This window comes from Hippopotamus amphibius, chromosome 7 (genome assembly GCF_030028045.1).
Source record: "Hippopotamus amphibius kiboko isolate mHipAmp2 chromosome 7, mHipAmp2.hap2, whole genome shotgun sequence".
NCBI classification, from domain to species: Eukaryota; Metazoa; Chordata; class Mammalia; order Artiodactyla; family Hippopotamidae; genus Hippopotamus; species Hippopotamus amphibius.
In genome coordinates, this window is record NC_080192.1 from 28,588,096 (window position 1) to 28,604,438 (window position 16,343).

Consider the following 16,343-nt stretch of genomic DNA (forward strand, 5'->3'; position numbering starts at 1 on the left):
TTCAGTTTCATTTCTAGGTCTATGATATATTTAGAGTTAATTTTTGTGTATGGTGTGAGATATAGATCAAATGTCTTTATTTTTCCCCCTTTGCATATGGAAATCCAATGATTTCAGTATTAACTACTGAAAAGACAATCCTTTTTTTTCCATTGAATATTCTTCTCTCCTTTGTTAAATGACTATATATATGTGGGTCTATTTCTGCACCCTATTATTTCATATTGACTTATTTGCCTATTTTCATATCAATACCATATTGTCTTGATTTTTTCATTTTGGGGTGCTTTTTATTTCTTTTTCTTGCCTTGTTGCTCTGGTTAGACCCTCCATTATGACTCCGAATAGAAGTGGGTGTAAGTGGATATCCTTACCTTGTTCTTGATCTTAGGAAGTAAGTTCAGACTTTCACAATTAAGAATAATGTTAGATGTAAGTTTACTATAGATCTCCTTTATTAAATTTTTTAAAGTATGTATTCCTAGTTTGCTGACTGTTTTTTTAATAAGTAATGAGTGTTGCATTTTGTCAATTGATTTTTTCTGTTTCTAATGACATGGTGATATATTTTCTTCAGTCTGTTAATATAGTGAATTGTATTGGTTTGTTTTCAAGTGTTAAACTAGCCTTGCACGTGAGATAAATCCCAATTTGCCATGATGTATTATTCTTTTAATATATTGTTGGATTCAATTTCCTAACATTTTATTAGGAATTTTTGTATCCTTCTTCATGAGGGACACTAGTCTGTAGTTCTCTTTTCCTTTAATGCCTTTGCCTAATTTTGATGTTAGAATAATACTTGCCCCATAAATGAGTTGGAAAGATTTCCCTCTGCAATTTTCTGGCAGAATTTGCATAGATTTGTATTTTTTTTTCTTTCTTATATGTTTGGTGGACTTAGTGAAGCTATCTGTGCCTGGAATATACTTTTTTGGGGTGGGGAGGATTTTTAACTTGAAATTCAGTTTCTTCAATGCATTCAAATTATCTGAGAAGATCCAAATTACTCTATAATACTGCTTAACTGATAGTCTTGCTTCTGAAGAAAACTGGAAAAAAGGAGAATTCTCTAGTATTAGAAACTTGAAAAGATTAGAGGAAAAAGAAGGTTAAAAAAATAGAAAAAAACCAACTGCAAAAGAAGTTTTAAAAATTAACATGAATTATGACAGTGAAAAAAAAGTATGTCATGGAGTTTCTTCATTTAAATACATCTAAGTTTATAAGGTTCTTATTAGATACCATTAATTTATACATGTCATATAGAGTTTATGGAGATGGATAGCTCATGATTAGTAATACATAATACTTCATATTAGTACTGATAAAATCAAGATAATGTAAATGTCAAGAAATAAATTTCCTTTATTCATGCATTTATTCATAAACTCATTTATATATTCGTTGATTCAGTATCTTAACACATTCATGTACTTATTTATTCCCAAACGTCAATTACTGAAGGTCTTTTATGTGCCAAACACTACCTGAAGCCCTGGAAATTTAACTGTGGACAATAAAGACCAGCATTAGAAAACAAATAGGAAAATTTCTGATGACCATAAATACCATGATAAAAATAAAGCCAAATGATGCAAAAGAGAATGATATTGGAGCTGCTTTAGACTGAGAGATCAGAAGGGTATTAATAAGGAGATGGAATTCAAGCTGACCTCTCAATGACAAAGAGGAACTTGTCATGAATGTATTTAGAGGACAAATAATTCATGCAAAGGAAACAACTCATGAATAAAAAAACATGATGGAATGAGCTGGGCCTATCTGAGGATCTCTGAGGCCAGTGGAGCTGGAACAGGCTAAGGGAAATGCAGACAGTGGGAGCTAAAGAGAATTGGAGAGGATCTACATAAAAGGCACGTTAGGCCAAAGTGTAGCATACTTTAGTGTAGGAGAGATGGGAATTTCATGGGCAGCATCAACCAGAAAAGTGACAATTTATATTTTTATAAGATCACCCAGATTCTATGTGGAGAATAGACTGGAGCAAGAGTGGAAATGAGGAGATCAGATGAAAAATGTCTACACTTTGGACGTAGACAGGACATGCTGCTGGACTGCATTAAGAAGTTGGGGAACATTTCCCTCCAGTTGACTTGCACATTTTTAGCCTTAGTGGCTGCATATGGTGCTATCATTTCCTGAGGTAGAAATTACTGAATAAGAAGAAGATTTGAAAGAATGCATATTAATATGTTTTTGGGGATATCTTAAGTTTGAGATATCTAATAGATATTCCAGTGGAAATGTCAAATAGGCATTTGAACATATAAATTCAGAGTTTAGGATGATGTCACTCACTCATTCATTCGCTCTCTACACAACAGACTTACTAAGAGACTATTATATGTGAGGTAACTGTGCCAGCAATGGGGATATTAATATAAGGAAGAAGTAAGGTCATCTCTAACTTCAAAAAATTCACCTTCTACAGAGGGAGACAAACATATAAATGTATAATTACTATACAGTGTGATAAGCGCTAGAGTAAAGGAAGGAACAGAGCACTTTAAATATCAACTGATGGCACAATCATTTCTGTTTGAGGGAATTGGTAAAGGAGCTGCTAAAATTTTGAAGTTGATAGTATTTTATTTTTAGTGCAAAAATGATGCCAAATTACTAGAGTCAAATTTCTGAAAATAATATTGTAAATGTGTATGAGATCTTTGAAAGTTAAGCTGAATATCTTCAGAAAGTCACCACAGATCTCATATACATTTAAGAGACTATTTTCAGAAATTTTACAGACAAATAGAAGAATCAATGCACCACATGCACTGAAAGTAGAGCAATTCTCACATATTGCATTTGGTCCAATTAGTTTTATCACCTTTTTTGGATAACGTATCATCCAATGAGTAATTCAATGGGCATCAATTTCCTTTCCATCTTCTTTAATATTGTCTAGGCAAGTGAGAATTGGTCAAGGTATACTTAAGAAATAGCAATAAGCGCTCACATCCTCCAGGCAGTTTCTTGGCAACACGTATATACCAAATCTTATTTTCAAATGCTTGCTGCTGCTATCACCTACTCTACTTAATTAAGAACTCTGTGGACTTCTTGTTTTTACTTCTGTCTGTTTCGGTTTCACATACAACTTTCAAAGCAGCAAGCAAACTGCTTGAAACCACAAGTTTAATTCTTTCTTGCACCCTCCTGGAAACTGTGAGTGTGGCGGGGAGAAATGGGCAATTAAGTAGATAACTTGCCTCAGTCAGACAGGTTATACACTCCCAGCAGAGTTAAGAAACAAGAATGCTCTAAATGGAGGAAGCGGGAGTGGTACATTTGTCAGTTTTCAGGTCCCTCTTCAAGTGCGTAGTGTAACACCTAAAATTAAGGCCCAATATTGTGTGCTGCCTTGACATCTGGTGAAATCAGGAGGACCTCAAATAGCTTAACCACAAGCTCCTCTCCCAATTCTGCTTCTTTGGGTAAAGTCTCCTAGCCAAGCAATCCTCCTTATCAAGGGGATCAACTGAAGTTCCTGGTTATGCCTGAGAAGTCAGTGTCAGTTCCCTTCCAATTTACCGGATTATGCAAACAAGCCAATTACATCCTCCCACAGAACCAGACACCATCCCGCCCTCTTGGTACTACAAAGCCTGCCTCCCCCAGGCCCCACCTCTTCACTCTGTTTCTGAGTGAAGCCCTGTATTGAATGTGGTGTTTTCCTCCTCTGGGCTGTGAGTATATGTGACTAATAAGTTGCTGTCAAGCTCAGCTGTTTGATGTCAGATGTTGTGTGTTTGGCCACCTCCCTCATGAATGGGGTCAGAAGGGGTGATTGTAACAAGTTGGTACTAGGATACACATAGCTTTTTGTCCTGGACAGGAACAGAATACTTTAAGAACAGAAAGGTATGCCTTTTCCCCAAGAAGTATGGGTTGATAGCAGCTAATTTTCAGTGTAACCAAAAGGAAAAATTTGCCTTCTTTGACAACCTAAATTGTCCTGTTTTCTGAAGCTTGATGTTATATATACACAACCCTGCTTTCTTCCTTCCTCCTTGCCTTTTGATATGATTCTCTACCTGTATCAGTATCTTAATTCTCAGTTCTACATAGATTAGTCCCTTTTCTAATTATACTTTCCTTTCTGGGGGCCTTTCCAAGACAAACATCAGCCTTCTTACTCTGTGCTACAATAGGTGTTCAGAAACAGGGGTTCTGCGAAAGCAAATCCTTTCCATCCTCTATTGGCCCTTGACTTCTACAATTATGATCCCTCAGGTTTTGACTGGAGTCTATTCTTTGGTCATCAACTCTTGCCAAGTTCAGTAGTTAGGATGCTTGCATGTGGTCTCATTATTTTGTTTGGAGTATCATCCATTTTTAGATCACTAGGCAATGCTCCTTCCAAAAATGTAAAAACTCCACCACAAATGATAGGTATTAGGGTTTCTTTCCTGCTCCTTGGATTAGCACACTGAATTAAAGTTGACTAACATCTATTACCCACATGGGTGTGTCTGTGAAAATTTTACACAGTGAGTTATGATCCGGTTGCAGCTGTCTTCAGTCTCCAAGCACATAGGGTTTTCAGGAATAACTGTTGATGGTATCAGCTTTGAAGCTATTTTCATACACATGGATAGCCACTCTGTAGTCACACATGTGCACATACATACACACTCATGCATACCCCATTTTCATACATACAACAGATTACTTGCTTGTTCCCCATTCTCTCTCCTCTGCTGCGAAAATATTCCATTTCCATTTGACTCTAATGGAAAGTGTTCTCCAGAGTGAAAGGGGGCACTTGGTTATCCAAGAAACTGGAGCCGCTGTGATAACACATTCAAAGTTGTCAAGGAGGAGGAGATTGATTTCTGTAGATGGAATCAGATGGCAACTGAAAGTGATGGCTTCAAAACTATCTCCCCCTTCTGTTTGACATCGATCTTTTCTACATGTGCCAGCTCATTATCTGGTGGGCAGAGGGGAAATTGCGACTTGACGTCATCTGTGGCAGTTTTACAAAGGAGAGTGGAAGGGCAGACTGTCTGGTACTGATTGACAGAGCTTTGTAGCCCGCAAATGATGGCACTGATATACTCGTCTGGGAAGAAAAGTATTTATTTGTGGATTAAAGTTACATTTAAATAGCTGGAGATCATGTTGTAAATGGTAAGAAAGCCTACAATATGCAATTTCAGTCTAGGCTAGTATTTTAAAAAAAGAAGGTTTGTATTAATATGGCATTTCCCAGCTCATACTTTGGTCTGCTCTGCAAATTGAAGACAATTTAATTTTAGTTTGAGTCTTTGGAGCATTTTGGTGTCCCAAGGGCAGATTAAAGACAATTCATGGGCTGTGGAATGCATCACAGTTACCCAAGTTACGACCTGGTAATTGATAGGAATGAATGAATGCATTTACTGAAGAAGGATTCTGAGATCAAGCAGGGCTAATGAAATTGTTTGAAATGGATTCTTCACCTCATTTAAAAAAGAGTGTCAGTAACCCCATCAATTTACATTGAAAGGTCCTTTTGGCCTTCTGGGGAGATCGGTATATACACTTATTTTTGATAATCAGTATATACATTTATTTTTGAGTGGATGCTGTCCTGTGTTACACGTGTGTCTGTCACAGTGTACTCTCAGTGTCTGGGAATTGTGCATCACATACTTTTTGCATTAACACTGGAGATAATACAGTTTTAATGGAACTGGAATCCTTTGGCACATGGAACAAAGAACTCCCCGTTTTCAGGCAGAGTGTACTAATAGCACATCAAAATACACTGCAGCATAGGCATTGAGTCCACAGATTCAGTTTTAAAGAAATAAACACAGGGTTATTCTCTTGTCATCTTGATATAAATTTTACGTACATTTTAAATCATAGCTCACATCCCCCCTTCGGTTCTCAACCATTCTCTGACTTCTATGCCCCACCTCCATGATCCTTACTCTCAACAGACAACTTTGTTCCTATGGTATGAAAGAGATAAAGGCTATAATTAGTAGAAATCCTCACAAATTATCTCCTCTCTCTTAACAAAAACTTCTTGAAGAGGGGTTCATACCAGTTCTACTTCCTCATCCTCTGCTTGTTCTTCACCTATTGCAATTCAGCTTTTAGCCATACTGTTCAATTAAAATAGGCTCCCAATAAAATCAGGGAGGACTTTCTAACTGGTAAATGAAACCACTGTTTCCCTGCCTCGCTCCACGTGATCTCTGTGACATTTGGCACTATAGTTCCATCTTCCTTTCCCTTCCTTTTCTTCTTCCTTCTTATCCAAAACACCATTTTCCCTTGCTTTTACTTTTCTCCCCTAATCTCTCAGATTGTTCCATTTCTGATTGCCCCAGGGACTCCTTTGCCTATGCTTGCTTGGAGTAGAGGCGCGTGAGGCTTCTGATTGGTTGCAAGTATTCTCAGAGTCACAGGGCCAATGGGGCTGGAGGGCTCACCCCCATTCCCTTAACGTTGATTGGCTCCTCTGCTTTGCCTTCTGTCATGCTCGGTATCCCCCGTGACCATTTCACTTCCAAATTTCCAGCCAGGCTTGGGGATAGAAAGTGCTTAAGTTATTACTTGGTATCTAGTAAGTGCTTAACTAAAGCGAGCTAATTACAGGTGGATTTAAGTGATTTAATATATTTTAACATTTTTTATAATTTGCATTTGCCATTAATTCTCAATAATGTTTCCTCCTCTTTAAAATAGTTTACTTTATATCCAAATTAAAACTATCTATGAATTATCCTATGTCACTTCTTTCTTCTATATTAATCATTTCTCTTATTAAACTTGGGTCAATAGTTCTCTATATATACCATCAGAGTTCCAGTAAAGCCTTTTGATAATTTCTTGTATAATTAAAAAAATTATGATTTCACAGAGCAAGAATCATAGAAGAACTTTAAGGGAAAGTTAAAGGTATTTCTGAAATAGGATGGAAGAGATACATTTCCTTTGATGAACATTTATTTGGACTAAAATTAGCAATTAATAATAGAAATCACCACACAAAGCATTTTTGGCCTTAGTTTTCATCTCAGACATAGGATCTACCACCAAATCCTTTGAAAAGGTTGCTAATAGGCCAAACAATATGTCATAATCTCTGGCTGGTGTAAAGAGATTATGAACAAGAAAGAAAATAGAGAAATGAGGCAGTGAGGTTTAGTAGAAAAATATAGAGGACCTAGTTTCAAGTTATACCTCCAGCATCCGTAGCTCCATGATAACTCGAACTCTCTAAATGGGACCCTCTACGCTGGGAAGAATTCCATCTACCTATTTTCTAGTGCTGGAAATTTCTTCATGCATGATAACTGCTATACACATGTAAAGGATTATTTAGATTATGTTGCACCCAATAAATGTGTATTATCAGTTGGCTATATTAAATTGTCTTTTTCCTAAAAGACAGTACTTTCATGGACCAGGCAGATCAATCCCATGCTCCCAGAGGCAAACCATTCTTATAATATTAACTGTTCCTTTTACATCCCCAAGTTTTACTTTGTTCATCTATAAAATGGGACCATTAATAACACTTCCTCCATAGGAGAGTTGTAAGGATTAACTGAGATGATAGATGTAACTGGTTGGCAAATAGTGAGCACTCGACATCTCTGCCTACCTTTCTGGTCTCATTTTCAATACTCCCTTCTTGTGTACCTTAAGAACTCTTCATATTACCCTGTGTTCATGTTCTGAAATGCCATCCTCTCTCACCTCTGCCAGGAATATTGTTCTTCCATCCTCCTTCCTGCCCACATTCTTCCCATAAAAAAAATGTACCTCTGTAAAGACAATTCACTTCTCCTTCTGGTGCCTGCCACTTCTGAGCACGAGCCAAGTTTTGAATCAATCTCTAGAATAATAACTTCCATTCCAAAACAGCACCTCACTGTGTGAACAGTATTTTCACTATGGCTTTAAAAATGACAGGCAAGGTAGAATATCAGGCAACATTTGCTGCTACTCCCCACTCCCCCTGCTGCCATTCTAGGACTTTTTTTTAATAATGCTAATATTTGAAAAATACATAGAAAAGTGCTGTTAGAAAACAGTGATATTTTAAGATCATGGCCAGACATACACTACTACAAAAATTCTAGAAAAGCAAAACTCCAGAAAAATGGAAGTCTGTTACTGTGTGAAGCATTCAACTTTAAATTACAAATGTCTAAAAACCATGGATATACACATGTCTCTTTGAGAGCCTACTTTCAATTCCTTTGGGTGTATAACCAGAATGGAATTGCTATATCATATAGTAATTTATTTTTAATCTTTTGAGGAAACACCATATTATTTTCACAGCAGCAACACCATGGTACATTCCACCAATGCTAAATGAGGGTTCCAATTTATCCACACCCTCACTAGCACTTGATGTCTATTTGTTTGTTTTCACAATATCCAGCCTAATGGGAGTGCTCCACTACTCTTACTGGGGTCTGCCGTTGATCTTCTTTGTAGAATCTTTCTTATAGCACTGGATCCCTAGCCACAAAGAACAGATCCAACAACACTGAAGGAGCTTCCTCGTGCTGATGCAAGTTTCTAGGCCCCAAAGAAGCAGAGATTAGCAAATGTTTTTGACTTTTTGGCTATCAAACTCAAATTTCCAGATATACACTTTGCCTCCTCAGGATTTTTGTTCTGTCTTAATTTGAGTTTACCCTTAGACTCAAGACTGCTCAATTTTCCTGCCATCTGTAAAACATTAATTACCTCTTTAGGCAGAAGTAATGTATACTTTCACTTTTTTCCCAAGACATTCTATATATTGCTGAAGTTAATATATTACGGTAAAATTATTTGCTTATGTATTTGCCTCTGGAGCAGACCCAACAGACCTAATTACCATCCACACTTTGTTTTTACTAAAAGAACTTTGTTTTTCTTTTGAATAGCCTGTAACCAGCTAAAAACCTATATTCCACAGACTCTTCTGCAGCCAAGGCTACCTACATGACACAGTTCTGATTAAGAGAATAACTGGAACATTGTTGGTGATTTCTGAATAAGTTTTGGTTTCCTAATGTAGGCATAACCTCCTTCTTTATAACTGGAATACAGATGAGAGGATAGACACAGAGCAGCCATTATGGAGTTATGTGGTAATCATGAAAATAAAAGCCATATGTGAAGGATAATGAAACAAAAACATAAAAAGAAGCTATAATGATGTAATGGAACATCCTGTACTGTGCCTAGATGTATACTATGGATTTAAAAAAATATGATAAAATATCAACCTGTTTGGTAAAGCCAGTGTTTCCTGGTATTTTTTTCACATCACAAAAGATATAGAAAATGATAATATTTGCTACTTGCAAGGAAAAGGCAACTCATAGACAAAGTTGAATATTCAGAGTGCTCTCTTTGCTCTCAAGTAGAAGTACATTATCTTGTCACACCTATAACACATTGGCAAAACAATAATGTACTGTGTAGCACACCTGCTGGGAATCTCTGACTAAACCACAAGTCATATTGTTTTTTCAAGGAGCTGAACATAATTTCTTACTAATAGAGTTTCTCTAGCTAGACAATGAGATTATTGAGAGCAAAACTATGCATTATTCATCTTGTTTCTCTCTTACCCAGTATGCTGCTAGAAACATAGTAATTACTCAACAAATATTTATTGAATAAATGAAAAGAAAAAACAATTCACTGTTTCAGACTGACTGGTTTTCTCATAGTTCTGGATCATGCTCCTTTCTGACTAAAAGGCATTATTCATTTTCTCCCTGCCTGGAAAAACTTCCTGATTCCTCTCCATGTAGCCAAATCCTACTCATTCTTCAAAGTTCTTCTTTAGTCTCACCTCTTCCATGAAACTCTTAACATTTTGGCTCTGGTCATCCCATTTTATTCCTTTCTCTGTACTCCTATAATTCATGCTGAAAGAAAGGTTCACTGTGACCTTAAAAATACAGGTGTCCTCCAACTAATGACCCAGTTTTTCCAGGCTGTCATATGCTAACCATATTTCCTAATGACAGAAGGCTGTGCTTTGGATATTCTTTATCTAAAAACATATTTCATGCCATGAAAATACAAACAATTGATGATGAAATAAAAAATTAATCAAGAAAACAATAAAACAATGTAAGGATTACATTTTAAATTTTCTCTTTGGAGAAATGCTCTAAGTCAGCTGCACTTTCCTAAAGTACGAATATAGTAAAGTTGGGCTAAGCACACCAAATTAGTCAGAATCTCCCTAGGTTAAACACTGAGATGTTTCAGGGCACAAAACTCTTAGAACTGCATTTAAAGATATTATCATCTGTCCCAAAATTTCTACTGAAAATTTGATATAAGGTTGGCTTATAAAGGTCTTTGGGTGGTAAACTAGAGTTGGGCCTTTTATTTCTTTCAACAATCCTCTCCTGCCTGATCACCACCTTCAATACAGTGGAGAAAACTCACATTTCTGGACATAATTAGATGCTTTTGGATCAATGCTTAGAGCTTCCCCTTGAGCACTAGAAATTCACTAATATTCCTCTTGCTACAATCAAATTATTCTTTGCTGACTCTAAGACATTTCTTTGATTTTTCACTTTTCCTGTTCTTCATTATTTTGCAGAGATAATACTTTACCAGAATTTTTGCTCAGGTGTGTTTGATTGTACATTCATATCATCAAAAGTTACTGCATTTGTACCCATGTATTTAGTGAACTGGACACTGAATAAACAGTCTGGTGTATCACTCTCCTACTACTTTCTTTTTAGCTGGCTTTGAAGAATTACTCAGGTCTCAGTTTGAGTCTACCACGTGGAACATTGCCATCTAACATGGTACCTTTTTAGTATATCCAAAAAGGTACAATATTTTTGAATTTGATATATTTAATGTTTCTAGAATTTGCAGCCTATTGAGACCTTTATTCTTTGTTGGAATATCCTATGTAGGTAACACTTTTAAAATCTCTACTTGTAAATATAGCAGGATTGGTGGAGATGTTGAAGAAGGGGCAAAGACTGAGAAATGTACACTAGGCTTATACCAAAAGTTACTACTTTACCTCTTAAAATTTGTGTGACTTTGGACACTAGCTAAGTCATATAAGTCTTTGCTTTCTCACCTGGAAAATAAAGTTGGTTTTAAACCTACCTACCACACAGAATTGTTATAAAAAATCATTTAATATATTCAACATGCTTTGTAAATTGAAAGCAGTGTTTTGAAAATCCAGCTACATATATTAGTGTCCAGTATTCACATATTGACTCACATTTTCCCTATGAAAGGGAATAACGTTTTTTATACTGTAGGACTATTCCACTATTTTGGATTGTATCTGGGTTGGTTTACTCCCAGTTTGCTACCAAACTGAAATATTTCTGTCCCATTCTCTGCACTCAGTGAGGGAAGAAATGCTTACCTGCTTGCTTAAAGTGATTAAATTTGAAATAATGGCTTGAAATTTCCACCTTTACCTTCAAATTTTTTTATATTCTTTGATTAACTGGATGGGTTGATAAATGTTCTAAATTTGTTAGGCATGAAACAGACTTTATTTGGGGTTGTACTGTTTGCTTATCCTTTGGGTTTTCATATCAGATACCTTTCAATCGTGAAGAAAAAGCAGTTACATTAAAATATCTTAGAGGGAATTCCCTGGTCATCCACTGGTTAGGGCTCTGCGCTTCCACTGCAGGGGACATGCGTTCAAGCCCTGGTTGGGGACTAAGATCCCACATACTGGTGAGGGCCAAAAATAAAATAAAATAAAATATCTTAGAGCTGAGTGACAACTTACCTAGAGACAACCTGTGGCCCTGTAAAATTTGCCCCTGGCTGATTCTGGGAGTTCATTTTGAAAAGTTAGTTCACAATACCAAAGAAGCCCTTTCACAGGAAGCTCATAGGGTCTGTTTACTTGGTAATTCTGCCACATGCACCCGACTTGAAACTGTTTTTAAATTCAGAGCCATAAGGCTTTCTGCAGGTATGGCTTTCAGTAGGTTGTAAAGTGCTTAAACAGATGAGACATTGTTATTAGCATGGATAATATATTTTCATTGTATTAGGGGTGAAAGTGATTTTCCAGATAAGGGTTTAGACAAATGTTTGTGGAATCCGTCTAGTTAATCCACCAAAAATGCAGCCTGGCTTTCAGGAGCAATTCTACTTTTATTGAATGTTTTTGATTAAATATTTAACTCCTGTGAATTTCTTACCACATTGTTAAAGAAACTCTATTACTTTGTTTTCTTCTTGGAGTCTTTGTTATTGCATTATTTAACCTAATAGTGACTTCTGACTAATCTAGAAACCCATTTTCAACTAAATAGCTACACATTTTATTACATATTAAATGATTTATTAAAAAAAATAATCTCAACTAAGGTCTTTTTATATTTCCATAGGTATCATGGAGTGCAGATCAAAGTGTTGTTTGAACTTAGATGAGATGCTGTAGCAGGGGTACAAACCCCAATGAATCGTGCACTCTTCAACCTAAGAATTAGCCACAGAATAGCTATATCATCTATTTATTCCACCCGCAAATTGTGTCTCCTATGTAGCAGTCACTGAGCTAGATGCTGGGGACACAAAAGAATTAAAAAGAATATCTTTTTTTTGTGAAGACAAGGAAATGATTAACATTTAAAAAGTACAATTTCAACTTGTAATTAGGGCTCTAGTGGGACTTGATACTTACGAGCTGAGTGGCTGAGTTATATAACTTGTTCTGTCTTAGCCCCAATTTCCCTATTAGGATGGAGGATGTTAACCATGTAGGCTTGCAGAGTTATTGAAAGAGTTAAATGGGATATGGCTTGCCTGGTATAAATGGAAGCTGTATACACTGGAAAAAAAAAACAAAACGAAGATTTGAATAACTTAGGGTTCACAATAGTTACACACTATTTATATCCTTCCCTAAATTTCTCAGCTGATATTTTAGCAACTATTTCAGTATTGCTTTTATTAGTTTTGAGGTTCTTTGAGTCTCTAAATTGTCGAGTTCCTGTTTATTGTTATAACCTATGTGAGACATAGAGAAGCCCTGATAGCCTCTCTCGGTCTGGCTGACTGACATTTTCTCTGTTTTCAGTTTCCTGATTCAAAACAAAACTTATACCACCAACACTAACACCCTTCCACCACCAACAAAAAAATAACTCATAAAAATAGCTGTGTTAGTTTCCTATTGCTGCTGTGATAAATTACCACAAATTTAGTGGCTGAAAACACAGCCATTGATTCACTTAGAGTTCTGGAGGTCATAAGTCTAAAATGGGTCAGCAGACATGCATTCCTTCTGGAGACTCTGGAGCAAATCCATTTCCTTGCCTTTTCTAGCTTCTAGAGGCTACCCACATTCCTTGGCTCATGGTTCCATATCACTCCAACCTCTGCTTCTGCTGTCACATTGCTTTTCTGATGCTGACTCTCCTGTCTCCCTACTACAAGGCCCTTGTAGTTACAATGAACTCACTTGCAGAGCCCAAGATATTCTCACATCTCACATTTCTTAACTTAATCACATCTACAAAGCTCTTTTTTGCCATGTAAATTAACATAGTCACAGCTTCCAGGGATTAAGCCAGGGACATCTTTGGGAGGCTATTATTTTTACCTACCACAAAGTATAAGAAGATGAAAAGAAATCTAAAACATGTTTTATTTTTCAGGAATTAGGTGGGATGGCAGGAAACAGACAAAGCACAGGTGATGAAGGAATGTGACACTCTTTTTTTAAAAAAATACTTTATTTATTGGCTATGTTGGGTTTTTGTTGCTGCACGTGGGCTTTCCCTAGTTTCAGCGAGTGGGGACTGCTCTTCATTGCAGTGCATGGGCTTCTCATTGCGATGGCTGGTCTTGCTGCAGAGCATGGCTCTAGGTGCATGGGCTTCAGTGGTTGTGGCATGTGGGCTCAGTAGTTGTGGCATACAGGCTTATTTACTCTGTGGCATGTGGGATCTTCCCTGACCAGAGATCAAACCCATGTCCCCTGCATTGGCAGGCAGATTCTTAACCACTGCACCACCAGGGAAGTCCCACACTCTCTTTCAATGGACAAAATCAATTCTATTAGGGCTAACTGAGGGAAAAGCCAAATAGTAGCATGAATTATATAGTTTTGTTCATCAAAGCATTATTTTGGCATTGACTATCAAAGAATAACTAGGATTAAACTAACTGAAAATGATCTAGTAGACACTGTTGAAAAATTTGTTGGGGAAACAGATAGATAGGAAGAATTTGAAATTAGCATATGGATTCAACATGAAATAATCATAGTTGGTTATTTTTTATGGTAATATAGAGATCACAAAAAAGTTTATTAGATAATATTTTCTTTTTAATACTGTGAGCACCCTTATTAGGTATACATGTTTTGAGCCCTATATTTCTGACGAAGCACTGATGCTCATAGGTATTAAATAGCTAGCTCACGGTTACAGAGCTAGGTGAGGGGTTAACCGGCAAAGATCAAATCTGTGAACTCTGACGCCTCAGTGTATCTGAAATCCATTAGATCCCAAACATAGCTGAAAAATTCCCTTTCAAGTCTTGTTTACATTATGATTTCCCCTTGATGTGCTAAATGATCACAGCCTAAGACTACAGAAAAGTCTCTCAATTAAGAAATAACACCCTTTTTTCTTATATCTAATATCACCGTTAATGCAATTCCTCACATTCCTGAGGTGAGCTACTACTGCATTCAATAGTACCCTCTTTATCTTGCCTTCTTTCACAACCACCAGCAAAACTAAATGTTGTCTTTTATTTTCTGAACCATTTCTAATTAAGGACCAAGCATTTTTATCAGTCTCAAAGATGACTTACACACAATTGCTTTGACAAATTATTAATCCCTGTTTAGTAATGAACCACTTGCAGGTGCTCAACATTGAAGCATCCTTACTAGAAGCTGCTCATGTGAGAAGCAGCAAGCAAATTAAACCTGCAAATAAGAGCATCTGCTTTTGTGACTTGCAACGCAAGACTCGAAGCAGATATGCCATGCCTCCCAGTTGGGCTCCTACTGCAGGTCCTCTGCAGGACAGATACTTATGTTATGGTGCTTCTCATTCCATGAAACACATTTTGTGTTGACCAGAGAGCCAACATTTTAAGTCAGACAAACACAAGCATACTCTTAAAATTTGGTGCAAAATCTGTCCTCAGTTTTAACTAATCTGGAGGATAATAACGTATCTGTTTGAACCACCCCCAAAGGATCCCAAAGACACATTCCATCATTCTAAATTTATTCTTTAAACACAGGCAATTATCATCCAGCTGTTTTCCTGGGGTGAAACAAAATCTTGATTTTATGTAAAGGCAAGAGGTACTATTTATTTAAAGATATGCAAAGAGTGACAAAAATGTACCAAATGACTCTCTGGGCTCTCCAGATTTGTAGATCTCATGATTCAAATTTGTGAATCAGCAAAGACATCACAGTATATTATAGGTCATCAGTTTCATTCTCACTTGGTCCACCTGTGCATTTTCCAAGCATCTTCTGAATCGATTTACTTACCTAACTTCATATGTATCCATAAACAGGACCACGAATGTCTTCCAGTGAACTGAATAATGTCAAGAAACCTTCAGTCTAACCTCTGTGTGAATTACCAGAGGATCCTCCTACTGCAATTAATGCAGTGCCAATCAGGGAGACTCCTTGTACACTCACCTTCTTCACACACCTCACCCTTCACTACTTTCACAGTCATTATGCTTTCATCTTCTCACATCTAGTCCAGACAGCTGTTACATCTACTTTAAAATATTTTTTTTCCTTAATAAATTCCTTGGTGTATGTTATTGTCCAGTGAGGTATACAGACTAGGAAGAAAAAAGCCAACAAAACAAAACAGCAGGTACTTTATCATTTTGAAAGGTTCCAATTGCATAAGCCTTTATGACACAGACTTCAGCCATATTTTGTATCAACAGCTTGTCACATGGGTCCCAGCTCATAGTATGGGTCATTATTTTCCAAATTGAATTTGCTTATCTGCTCCTTTCTTTATGGGTAACACTACCTAGGAAACCAAGCTCACACTGCTTTTAAGAGTGTTCATTTGAAATCTTTTTCTCTCCTTTTTGAACACTTTGCACTGGAATTAACAATTTAACATATGTATCTGGTAAAATGGCTCATTTTAATCAGGCTCTTCTGTTCCTGTGGTGTCTCAGACTTAAGGGAAAAAACTTTGACTTTTGATTATTTTCTTTTTTTTCACTTTGCAAACTCTCATTTTACTGAGTTCTGCCAAAAAGCAATTTTTTTTTAAAAAAGCACTGCTATTTGGTTTCTTGATCATTTAAAAAACCAGTGGTCTGAGACC

At 36.6% G+C, this 16,343-nt stretch overlaps 1 long non-coding RNA gene across 1 annotated transcript in view; it reads right to left on the reverse strand.

Moving 5' to 3' along the window:
• Nucleotides 1-15,598, reverse strand: part of LOC130856367 (uncharacterized) — a 47,655-nt gene extending 32,057 nt beyond the window's left edge. The window contains exon 1 of the long non-coding RNA XR_009054560.1: nucleotides 15,530-15,598. This is a non-coding gene — a long non-coding RNA (uncharacterized LOC130856367). The remainder of the gene's footprint in view (nucleotides 1-15,529) is intronic.
• Nucleotides 15,599-16,343: the final 745 nt, after the last annotated feature.